Source organism: Eretmochelys imbricata, chromosome 6 (genome assembly GCF_965152235.1).
Source record: "Eretmochelys imbricata isolate rEreImb1 chromosome 6, rEreImb1.hap1, whole genome shotgun sequence".
Lineage (NCBI taxonomy): Eukaryota > Metazoa > Chordata > Testudines > Cheloniidae > Eretmochelys > Eretmochelys imbricata.
In genome coordinates this window covers 79051320-79064487 of record NC_135577.1, presented here as the reverse complement: position 1 = coordinate 79064487, position 13168 = coordinate 79051320, and positions in this window count along the sequence as shown.

The following is a 13168-nucleotide window of genomic DNA, read 5'->3' as shown; positions in this document are numbered from 1 at the left end:
AGTTCTTAACCACGCTGACTGTTGGGAAGTTTTTCCTAATGTCCCTTGGTGAAATTTATGTCCATTGCTTCTTGTCCTGTCCTCAGAGGTTAAGAAGAACAATTCTTCTCCTTCCTCCTTGTAACAACCTTTTATGTATTTGAAACTGTTATGTCCCCTCTCAGTCTTCTCTTCTCCAGGCTAAACAAACCCAGTTTTTTCAATCTTCCTTCATAGGTCATGTTTTCTAGATCTTTGATCATTTTTGTTGCTCTTCTCTGGACTTTCTCCAATTTGTCCACATCTTTCCTGAAAAGTGGCATCCAGAACTGGACACAATACTCCAGTTGAGGCCTAATTAGTGCTGAGTAGAGTGGAAAAATTACTTCACATGTCTTGCTTACAACTCCTGCTAATATATCCCAGAATTATGTTTGCTTTTTTTGCAAGAGTGTTACACTGTTGGCTCATTATTTAGCTTGTGGTCTCCTATGACCCCCAGATCCCTTTCTCCGTTGCTCCTTCCTAGGCAGTCATTTCCATTTTGTATGTGTGCAACTGATTGTTCCTTCCTAAATGGAGTACTTTGCATTTGTCCTTATTGAATTTTATTCCTGTTTACTTCTCCAGTTTGTCCAGATCATTTTGAATTTTAATCCTATTCTCCAAACCCCTCCCATCTTAGTATTGTCCGCAAACTTTATAATTGTACTCTCTATGCCATTATCTAAATCATTGATGAATATATTGAACAGAATCAGACCCAGAACTGATCCCTGCAGGACATCACTCGTTATGCCCTTCCAGCATGGCTGTGAACCACTGATAACTACTCTCTGGGAATGGTTTTCCAACTAGTTTTGCACCCACCTTATAGTAGCTCCATTTGGTTGCATTTCTCTAGTTTGTTTATGAGAAGGTCATGCAAGTTAGTGTCAAAAGCTTTACTCAAGTCAAGATATACCATGTTTACCACTTCCCCCCATCCACAAGGCTTGTTACCCTGTCAAAGAAAGCTATCAGGATGGTTTGACACAATGTGTTTTTGACAAATCCATGCTGTTACTTATCACCTTATTATCTTCTAGATGAGTGCAAATTGATTGTTTAATTATTTGCTCCATTATCTTTCTGGGTACAGAAGTTAAGATGACTGATCTGTAATTCCACAGGTTGTCCTTATTTCCCTTTTTATAGATGGGCACTATATTTGCCCTTTTCCAGCCTTCTGGAATCTCTCCTGTCTTCCATGACTTTTCAAAGATAAAGAGTACTTGTGGCACCTTAGAGACTAACCAATTTATTTGAGCATGAGCTTTTGTGAGCTATAGCTCACTTCGTCGGATGCATACCGTGGAAACTGTTTCCACGGTATGCATCCGATGAAGTGAGCTGTAGCTCACTAAAGCTCATGCTCAAATAAATTGGTTAGTCCCTACGGTGCCATAAGTACTCCTTTTCTTTTTGCAAAGACAGACTAACACGGCTGTTACTCTGAAACTTTTCAAAGATAATTGCTAATGGCTCAGATTTGTCCTCAGAGTTGAGTATTCTAGGATGCATTTCATCAGGCCCTGGTGAGTTGAAGGCATCTAATTTTTAGAAGTAATTTTTAACTTGTTCTTTCCCTATTTTAGCCTCTGATCCTACTGCCTTTTCACTAGCATTCACTATGTTAAACGTCCAATCACCACCAACCTTCTTGGTGAAAACCGAAACAAAGAAGTCATTAAGCATCTCTTCCATTTACACATTTTCTGTTATTGTTTTTCCCTCCTTATTGAATAACGGGCCTACCCTGTCATTGACCCTCCTTTTGCTTCTAATGTATTTGTAGAATGTTTTCTTGTTACCCTTTATGTCTCTAACTAGTTTGATCTCATTTTGTGCCTTGACCTTTCTAATTTTGTCCCTACATACTTGTGTTATTTGTTTATATTCATCCTTTGTAATTTGACCTAGTTTCCACTTTTTGTAGGACTCTTTTTTGATTTTTAGATCATTGAAGATCTCCTCCTTAAGCTAGGGTGATCTCTTGCCATACTTCCTATCTTTCCTATGCACTGGGATAGTTTGCTCCTGTGCCCTTAATAATGTCTCTTTGAAAAACTGCCAACTGTCTTCAATTATTTTTCTCCTTAGACTTGCTTCCCATCGGATCTTGCCAACTCCCTGAGTTTGCAAAAGTCTGCCTTCTTGAAATCTATTGTCTATACTTTGCTGTTCTCCCTCCTATCATTCCTTAAAGTCATGAACTCTATCATTTCATGATCAAGCTGCCTTCCACTTTCAAATTCTCAACCAGTTCCTCGCTATTTGTCAAAACCAAATCTAGAACAGCCTCTCCTCTGGTAGCTGTCTCCATCTTCTGAAATAAAAAATTGTCTCCAAAACATTCCAAGAACTTGTTGGATAATCTGTGCTTTGCTGCATTATTTTCCGAACTGATATCTGTGTAGTTGAAGTCCCCCCTTACCAACACGTCCTGTGCTTTGGATGATTTTATTATCTGTTTAAAAAAAAGCCTCGTCTACCTGTTCTTCCTGGTTAGGTGGTCTGTAGTAGACCCCTACCATGACATCACCCTTATTTTTTACCCCTTTTATCCTTACACAAAGACTTTCAACAAGTCTGTCTCCTATTTCCATCTCAACCTGAGGCCAAGCGTATACATTTTTAATACATAAGGCAACACCTCCTCCTTTTTTTCACTGCCTGTCCTTCCTGAGCAAGCCGTACCCTTCTATACCAATATTCCAGTCATGTGTATTATCCCACCAAGTCTCTGTGATGCCAACTATGTCACAGTTGTGTTTATTTACTAGCATTTTGGGTTTTTCTTGCTTTTTCCCCATACTTCATGCATTAGTATAAAGACATTTAAGAAACTGATTTGATTCCCCCCCAGTTCTGCCTTGTCTCTCCTTTATCCCTGCTATAACAGCCCATGCTCCCACCAAATTCCAAACTTTCTCCCAGGTCTTTACGTTTTTGACTTACCTGTGGGCTTTGGTCACCTGCCCCCTTCGAACCTAGTTTAAAGCCCTCCTCACTAGATTAGCCAGTCTGTATCCAAATATGCTCTTCCCCTTCTTCAATAGGTGGGCCCAATCTCTGCCTAGCAGTCCTTCCTCCTGGAACAGCATCCTGTGGTGAAGGAAGCCGAAGCCCTCCTCACGACACCATCTTTGTAGCCAGACATTCACCTTCAGGATGCTTCTGTCTCTGCCTGAGCCCCTACGCTTGAGCAGAAGGATTGAAGAGAACACCACCTGTGCTCCCAACTCCTTCACCCTTACTCCCAGAGCCCTGTAATCGCTTCTGTTCTGCAGAGGGTCATACCTTACAGTATCATTAGTGACCACATGGATGAGTAGCATAGGGTAGTAGTCAGAGGGCTGGATGGGCTTCTCAGATATGGGCCCCTGGCAGGCGGAATACCTCCAGGGATGCTATGTCAGGGCAACAGATAGATGACTCTGTCCCCCTCAGAAGAGATTCATCAACCACCACTACCCTACCTTTCCTCCTGGAAGTGGTGGCTGCGATCCCCCCCAACCTTGGGGATACATGGCTTCTCCTCCTCCAGCTCTGGGGGTTAATCCTCATTGCTCGTTGCCAGGGCAGCATTTCGATTTTCCATCACCATGGTAGGTGGGTTGGGAATAGGGGTGGAGCACTGCCTGCTGCTAGAGGTAACTAGCAGCCAGTGTCCTCTCTGTGACAGAGCCATATCCTCCTCGCCCGGTGGTGTGACAGCAATCCTCTGTAGCTGGATAGCTTCCTCAGCCTTGGATGTCTCCATATGAATACTCTCAAGGAATTCCTTGTGGGCACGGATGCTCCTCAGCCTAGCCACCTCCTTCTGTAGCTCTCCCACCTGTTTCCTGAGAGATTCCACCAGCAGGCACCTTTCACACTGGACGGTCTCCCCCTGCCTGGCTTTCTGTGAGTGGGAAATGCAAACCACAGTCTCTGAAAATCCACACCAGGATCTGGGTAGAGTCATCCATGGTTAGGTTGTGGGTCTGGATACAGGCACAGATGGAGGAGACAGGAGCAGCATTGGCACTGGTGATGTGGCCATTCCTAACCATCGAAATTATATTATGTCTCCATCTCTCAAACGCTCCTGTTTGCAGTCCCTTGGTCGCTAGCTCCCCTCGATCACTTAGCCTCTGGCTTTTAAGGCCTTCTCTCCTAGATCAGCCCTACCCCCTCATTAATCACAGAGTGGGAGGGTGATCACAAGGCTGATTGAGACTGATCAAAGATGATCAAGAATGATTCAGGGAACAAAGGCTCAAACAGTCCCCAGACACACAATCCCAACTGACCCAGTAACTGAAATAACCTGAAAGAGAAAGAAAAACACAAACAGCCAAGCAAACTCAGTCACCCCAAGGTTAATACTTGCACCTTGTTCGTTCAGCAGGGGGATCTCCTTCTCCCCCACTCAAACTCTCCTGTTTGTGGTCCCCTGTTTGCTAATCCAAAACAATAATCCAAAAAGACATTGGCTTAAAAATGATGATCCCATCACAGGACTTCAAGCCCTGGAGATCAAGTGCAGTTGCAAGCAGCACACACTGAATTCAATTGTTTCTCCAAGGTGCAAGGCAAAATACTAGTGCAATTTAATACTTGAAGTTGAATAAAGTGAATTTCATAGGAGCTTTACTCCCAGTGAAGAAAGCTAACATCAGATCAGAAAAGGCTAACCACTCGACAAACCAACTGCAAGACGTATCCTGTGATTTCCTCTTCAAAGAGGGCAAATCCTCTTCCTTTCAGAAAACTCAGATAAGCTGGCTTTCCACAGAGAGGTTCCATAGTAACTGGTGGATGGGAGACTCTTCCATCCATAGGCTACCAAGGGGCAGCTGTCCTTTCCCTATGGTATATGGAGGTGTTTGAGCAGTGGCTCTGTGTACTTATCTCACTCCTCCACCAACCCCTTTCTCATGCTAAGATACATGGGTCCACCATGGAACACAGCTCACATAAAGCAGAGGACTGAGACTGTTCTATGTAGGTTCTTAGAACCTCTATTTTATGCAGCAGAACTGTACCAAAGCCCTTACCTGACCTGGAGGATTTGGCTTTCAAATACTTGTTTTCCTACTCTCAATGGGACGGATCCTTGGCATACTTAAGTTGGTGGACTTATCAGTATCAGTGAGCTACATCAATTTACACTTGCTCAGAAACTGGGCCAAAGTTCTCAGTCCCACAAAATGAATATTACAATCTGTAAAAATATATGGCCCCTGCTAAAAAGTGCAAGTTTTATACACTGTAAAGAGCACCATGAGAAGCACTGCATGTAAAAATCAACTAGTTTAGGAATCACTACCGGCTTGGTCATTTCAGCTTTTGATTAATTTTGAGTATAACAGTACAGCAGCACATGTAGTAAGCACAAACCAAATATCTGATCAAAAAGTCCTCCAGCAACCAGAGTTAGTCAGTTTTGACTGAACTCAATTACCTAACCATATTTCCTTTTTCAGAATTGTATACACTCCTATATATTTGTTGAGGAGATAACAGGGGAAACAGATTTCCTGGCCATGTTGTTAGTGTCATTATTTCTCTTATTAGAACCAGAAGGTCCTTGGTACAAAATGGAGATGAAATTCTTGTGTTGTAAGATTTTCAAAGCGGGAAAAAAGTTAGAGTTGTATAGCTAGTGTTTGGTTGGTACAAAATCTCACTAAAAATGTGTAATAACTGCACAGTGTAAAGTACTACACCTATAGTGGGACAGTTTCATTATGTAAAAATTGATATGTTTCCAATAAAATAGGCTATATTTAGATAATCATATGCTCATGCTGACTAGTTAGCCTCTCTCTGACATGCAATTTCATGAGGGAGAGCAGGAGGGCATCAAAGTTTAGTCAGTTTAAAGTGATCCTGAAATATTGTATTAATTTTCAGTAGAAAGGTCATGTTGCTGGGTAAACATCAAGGGATAAATATATTGAGATCAATATACTGAGGCTTAGCTGCAGGATGCCAATAGAAGTCTTGCTGCCAAATCCACAAATCCCACTAACAATGTTTTCTATCTCCATGTTCTTATTGAAATGTATTGAAAAATTAAAGCACATTCTCTCATGGTCTCCAGTAAGGCAAAGTTCAATAGTTTAAAGCATTAAAAGCAGAGCAACTTCTATATTCAGAAGTGCAGCAGCCTCAATATTTGGTAGCTTTAATTTAAGGAAAAAAATAGGGGAAATTTCACAAATACTTTCAAAATTTTAAATCTGCTCATTTTAAATGGATTTAAAATACATAATTAAAAATTGCTTATATAAGATGCAGTATCTCAGCAGTAACATATATTGCCCTTGAGCCTGCTAAGAATGAACATGATGTATTGTAATACATGTGAACTTGTGTGGATTCAATTAATTTCTTAACACTCTTTGTACAAATCCACTTCACTCCGTAATTCACTTCCTTTTGATCTGTCACATTAAGAACTGTGATCTCTTTGATATTCCATACATTCTATGGATTTCCTTTTTTAAAATAAGGAAATATCTGAGAGACATACCATGTAGCTGACTTCATAGGAAGATTTTAGAAGTATGAGCGTAACTATGTAAACTCCTTGGGTTTTTAGAAGGGTTTTATCCAGTCTTTTTTCAAATCATCCCTTTGTCTACCAAAACTCTAAGGCTAGTTACAGTTAGAGAATTAAATCCAACTACAGACGTGATAAATTAAACATTCTAAACATGGCCCTAATGACAACATACATTATCATTTAGCTCCTATTTTACACCAAAATTGGTGAAGAAATTGATTACACCTGCTGATAAGCATAAGAAGTAAAATACTTTAAAACATATACAGAGTTTCAGGTGATTTTGATTAATATAGGAAAAAGCTGAAATGAAATGCATCCCTGGATGTAAGAGACATAATCCAAATAATAGCTGGAATATTAAATAGAAGGTTACATCAAGAAGATTTGCACCAAGCAGAAAAAGACCAAGGATGTTGTGAAATTGGTGTCAAAAAATTGAAACCCCATTTGTTTCCTACCCAGAAGATTTCACTTAGTATTTGTTTCTGCTGCCTTCTCAAAAGGAGAAATTCCAATAGTTCCTTTAGATAGAAATCTGACGTATTCAACTTTTAGGAAACCAAAGAAAAGAAATGGAAGAAAAAAGAGATAAATTGATTTTCTTATAAATATTCCCACTTCCATGTAAGAAATTCAGAAGGAGATTTAAAAGCATTATGAACTACATACATACCCCAACCCTATATGCTTGGGAGAATGGAGTAATGTCAGATGTGGAGTTTTTTATCACCTCTTTCTGTGTCTTTCTGGGGAGAACATATATACATTTTCACACAGAAAAATCTTTGCTAAAAACAGTTACTACTACTTAAGGGGAAAGTAAGAAAATGTTCAGGTAAGGTATATTCCTTTAATATGCCTGAACCCCCAACCCATCATTTTCACCACTTTCACTGACAGGCTCTGTCCCTTTACAAATAAGTCCTATACACCTGCAACATGTACAGTAACACAATACACACACCACATTCCTCACAATCACCCTGTAATGCAAAACCTTCAATCTGACCTCAGCAGCATCAGTTCACGTGTCTGTAACATATCTATGCCCATGGGTATTGCATGATGCGTGGAGAAGTAGGATGATGGAGTATGGTTTTGAATTATAGGGCCATAGTGAGGAATTTGATGCAATCAGAGAGAGTCAAAAAACCTCAGACACCATGAATTTCACTGATATCTAGTAGCAATCATGCGTATGTTAGCATTTGTGATGGGTTTAGACACTGCAATGCACCATTTAGGAACATGAAAAGCATTTACTAAGTAGTTTCTAAAATTGTTTTCCTTACATAAGAGATAATAAGTGGATCCTTGTTCAGTTCTTCATTAATGTGTTTCAAAACATGCTTTTAGTTCTAAAATGGATAATTTGATGTCTGAAGCAATTTCAGGAACATTGTGAAAAAGTAATTCCATTTTTTCCTTAATACCCATAAATCCCTTTTTGGTTCTCCCCACACCACCCTGTTTTGTTATTTTGGAACCTTCCTTAATCTATTTTTCTTTATAACCTCTCATCATAATATATTTTTATGAAATCTCTGGCTGATGTTCAGATTCCTCAAAAAATCCTTATAGATATAGCTCATTAAACATGTGATCTAAAGGGAAATCATCTCTTTAAAAGACACCATCACTTGATTGTGCTTTAATTTATGCAACAATGAATGTCTTTCTTCTGCATTCCCAAATGAAACCTTTTAATAAATAACAAAACATTAAAATCTTGGATTATTCATCACACTTTTATCCAAAATGTATACTGATTCAAGTTCAACTCTCAGTCCTCTGATATTTCTTTAAAGACATATTTTTAAAAATATATCAACATAAATACACCAGACACTGCATCAAATGGTTTAAATATCAGTTCTGTGCTTAATTATGTACTGTGAAACCTATTTATAACGAAATCAGATACAGCAAAATTCTCTTTTCAGTGACATTGACTGAAAGTCCCAAATTGTTTCATTGCTTTTGAATGCATAAATTATTACCAAGGCTATAGTAACCTTCCCTGCCTCCTTCTCCACATCCCCACCACAGGGAAGCAGGGGGATGAAAAATAGGCTTTACTATGGGAGGATCCATTGTACATGAGCTTGATCCTCAGCATGTGTAAATCATTGAGGATCTATTGACTTCACTGGAGCTATGCATATTGATCTTGCTGAAGATTTGGATCTATAATTTCCTTTGGTCATCACTACTGAAAGGTGATGCAGGCTGATGTAATGAGCAATTGCAGCGCTGTCTTTGGCTGTAACTTGTATATGAAGATAATCAATATCCACAAATTTACTGCAGCAGTTAATATGAATCATTTATACTTATAGGGCCATAATTTCAAAGGGAGGATAGGCAGGGTTGTGAACATAGCACCTCCAAAAATATAGGCATGCCAAATACCCATGTTTGCATGCCCAACTGTGCAATCAGGCAATTCTGTAAATCATCAGAGGAGAAGGTGCACAGTTACCCAATTTGCTTGCACAAATGCAGTTTTCAGTGGCCCCTGTGACTGTGTATGAATGTTTCTGTAATCACACCTCTTGCACCTGCATCTGAAAATTTGTTCCATAATGGTCTAACAACCTTGATTACATGTATTTGGCTATAATACACTCCCTTCCTAGGTCCCTCAATTATTGTGATTGTTATTTGTATTATTATAGCACCGAGAACCCTTAGTCATGGATAGGACCCCCCCACAGTAGGTGATGTACAAACATAAAATAAAAGGACTGTGCTACTCTATAGAAATGGGCTAGATGACGTTGGGACCTTCCCTTCCAATCCTACCATGATAGTCAACCAGTTACAAGTCAAATGACCTGAGGTTCAAAGGTGTGCTATTGCACTTGTGTATGTGCAAAAGTTTAGTTTTGCTCACATTAATTAGCTCACATTCGAGCTAACTATTACTGTGCATGTAAATCAGGGTTTTGCACATGAAACTGGCAGGTTATACAGCTAGCTGGCCAATTCAATATGCAAATACCTGATTTCACACTCATTGTGTACACATATAAATTAGCTATAGAGTTTTGAAAAATAAGGACATAAGGATTTTAGCTGTTAGTTTATGTTTTCTGGAGTGTTACCTATTCCTTTAAACGTATTTAATATTTCATCAGTTAAAACTAGTAAACACTTAGCACTTACATATTTTTGACATATTACCTAACACTGTATAAATATTAAATATTTTTACAGATAAAAAAATCAAACACAGAGATTCAAAACCTGAACAAATACCTGCAACAAAGGTATTTCCACTACATGCATCTGAAGAAGTGGGTATTCACCCACAAAAGCTTATGCTCCAATACGTCTGTTAGTCTATAAGGTGCCACAGGACTCTTTGCCACTTTTACAGATCCCTCTGATACCTGCAACAAAGGAGCATCCTGGTGGAAGTGTTTGGCGATATATGGATTGCTCCTGTTTGCAAAATTGCGTATAGTTCTGGAGGTCCTCATCATCTGGTCACACTCATTTCATGGGCAAATAACCCATTCCAATGACACATTTCAACACAAGTAATATCTGAATATTTAGCTTATGGATATGTCATCCCCAGTATTCTGTCATTAAAGGGATTGGATTTATAGTCTAGTCTAAATCTAGGCTCATAGGTAACACTGGGCAGATATGTCTGAAAGGTCGTATCACAAAACATAACATGAGGAGATATTACTGACAATGCAAGGTGATAGAAAGGTAGTACAGGGATGATGTGATGTCCATTACTAACATAATTGAAGAATGGGCCTAATTCTCCTCATTTAGGTATAGATCTTGGTCCCATTGAAACCAATAAGAAGTTTTTCATTGACTTCAGCGATTGCGGGACTGGATTCTTATGGCACTGTTAAATCAGGAATAACTCCAATGAAGTTGGCAGAAATACAGTAGTGTCAAACTGGTGCAAGTGAGAGGAGAATCATGCCCCTTACCTCTGTTTCATACACATTCAGCTCTTTTCTACTCCATTTCTATAGCAGGATGCTAAATAAAGGCCTTCCACTTATTATTAGCATATCATCAACATCTTCCTCATGATTCTAAATCACAATTTCAGTGTCCCACCCTGCCAACTATTAGATGGGGCAAATCCTCTGTCCTCTAGTTTTCAGAGTCTGTCTCCAACTTCTGCTTCTTCTAGCGTAAAATGAACTAAAATCAATCACATTGCTTCCTTGATGTGATTGTGCCCTGGAGTTGTGAAGTCTGCAGATTTCTCTCAAGTAGTGTGAAAGGCCATACATTTCTTCAAGGTCAAAGGCTAAAAAAGTGTGAATGAACTGACTACAGGAACAGTCTTTTCAACTTCCCCTGTGAAAGAGCTTTGATTCCATAATGGAAAAAGTCCTGTAAAATGTAACAGAAAATTATATACAGGTATTTTGAACTACCCTATAGAATTGAACTGAGAATTTTATGCATCTTGTATAGGGTTTTTGTGGGGGGTTGTTATTTTATTAAATTCTCAGAGGTTTGAAAAAGTGCTATATCAGAGCTAGGTTTTATTAATTATTATTTTAAAATCAATTTCTATAGAGCTCTATTAAAGTTTTATAGAATCTCTTTGTTACATCACTATTAGTTCTATAAGATTTTTCCATAAGTGTTTAGTCACATACACATTTATGATTAAATATAATATTGGCCATCCGCACAAGACATGACATACAGGACATGACACTGATGTACATACCACATTCTAACATATTTAACATCTGATACTGCTCCCACTGATTTCAGGGTGGCAGGATCAAGCCCTTATTGAACAGCAATGTTTCAAACTGCTTCGTAGTCACTTGGTGCTGTCCAGTGAACATATCTTTTCATTGTCATGCTCAGAATAGATCAGTCAGCAACTCTTACTCCAGTTGAGTACACATACCCAACCAGGTAATCCTACTGGTATCAATGGGATTACTTGCTTGACTAAATATTACTTAGCCTGAATAATGGTTACAGAATCTAACCCTGTTTACTTTTATTTTGTATTACTTCTCGCCAACAATAAAAGTGAGTGGAAAAGAGAACAGTGATAGCAAAGGCTAATTTAAAGGTGCTGCCCTTTGCCACCATTTTGTTTCTAAAATAAAATGGTATGTATTTACAATTTTACAATTGCAGAAGTTATGAAGATTGTGGGTTTTATGAATAAAAATATTAATTCATGTGTATGCAGACGTACTGCTGCATATGCTCACACTCCATATTACTCCAGTCTACTGGCATGTTTTCCCCTTTAAACACATGGGTATACACGATTTAGTTAACAAACTATGCAGTTCCTATATAAAATGACTGGAGTAAATTGAGTCACTTGCATTGCTCTTATTATAAACATATCCCTGTCCTACACCTTGCATTAAGGCATGATGGCGTATAATCTGACAGGCTTCAAGACATGTAATTTTACTGGTATTGATATAAATGATGATAAGAAAGTATACAGATACCTAACACTAGTGTTTGTTTACAACACTAATCATTTTGAATCTGATCCAATGCCCACTGAAGTCAATAGGAGACTTTCTGTCAACTTTAATGGTCTTTGGATCAAGCTTTTTTGTGCACAACCTCTCATTTCTTTCACATTAAAATCATGCTTGTCATTATTGTCATACAGCATTTTCCCTTCAAAATCTACTTAAAGGAGACTTCACAGAACATGCCAGTAGTTTATGAAATGAAAATCAGATTTGCCCAAAGTGTATTTGTGTGTGTCAATAATCTTTAGAAATTTATTATATTGTAGATGGAGATTTTAGCTAAGTTGCTCTTCTAAAAATAGCCTTCCTGTTTTTGTAATTAATATGCAATGAAATAATATAAGTATGCATCCAAATAGCAACAAAACAGCCAAGAAATGTAACTTTGGGGTTTTCATAATCAAATTGTAAAGCTGTCTGTCTGAGGTGACAAAAACGATAAAGGCATCTTTAAAACAACATTGCATATTGTACAAAAAGCTTGTAATGTTTCATAGCTTGAAGTAAAAATTCCACAGAGGAAGGTGGTAATATTTAGAATGCAGAAAGCAAGATAGAATTTTAAAAATTGGTAATACCGATAAATCACAACTACAAGCAAGATGATTAGGGTATCTGGTGTGAGCAAGCACAGACATATGGCAAAAATACAGTGAAATCTACTGGAAAGACCACTTGCAATACCCAATCCCTCTCTCACACACCCTTTTTAAAGGACCTGGATCAGGTTCTTGACAGACAAATTAAGGCAAGTTTCTCTTTATACTACATTAAAACTACCATTAACAAATATTTGTTTGTGACCAACCTGATGGCTTGATATTAAGTTGCTGAGACAGGACAAGTGCAGTTCTTGAACCAACTGAGGGCCTACAGAGCTCTGGCATTTTGCTGAGGCTATCCTTTGGACTCCATGGTGAAGACATGCAATTGTTTTAGACATAGGCCAGTAGACCGAATAGGACAATTTACAGAGTGGCCTTGGCAACCAGCTAAGGGTCTGATCCAGTGCCCACTGATGTCAATGGAAAGAATCCCACTGACTTCAGTGGGCTTTGGATCTGCCTTTAAAAGC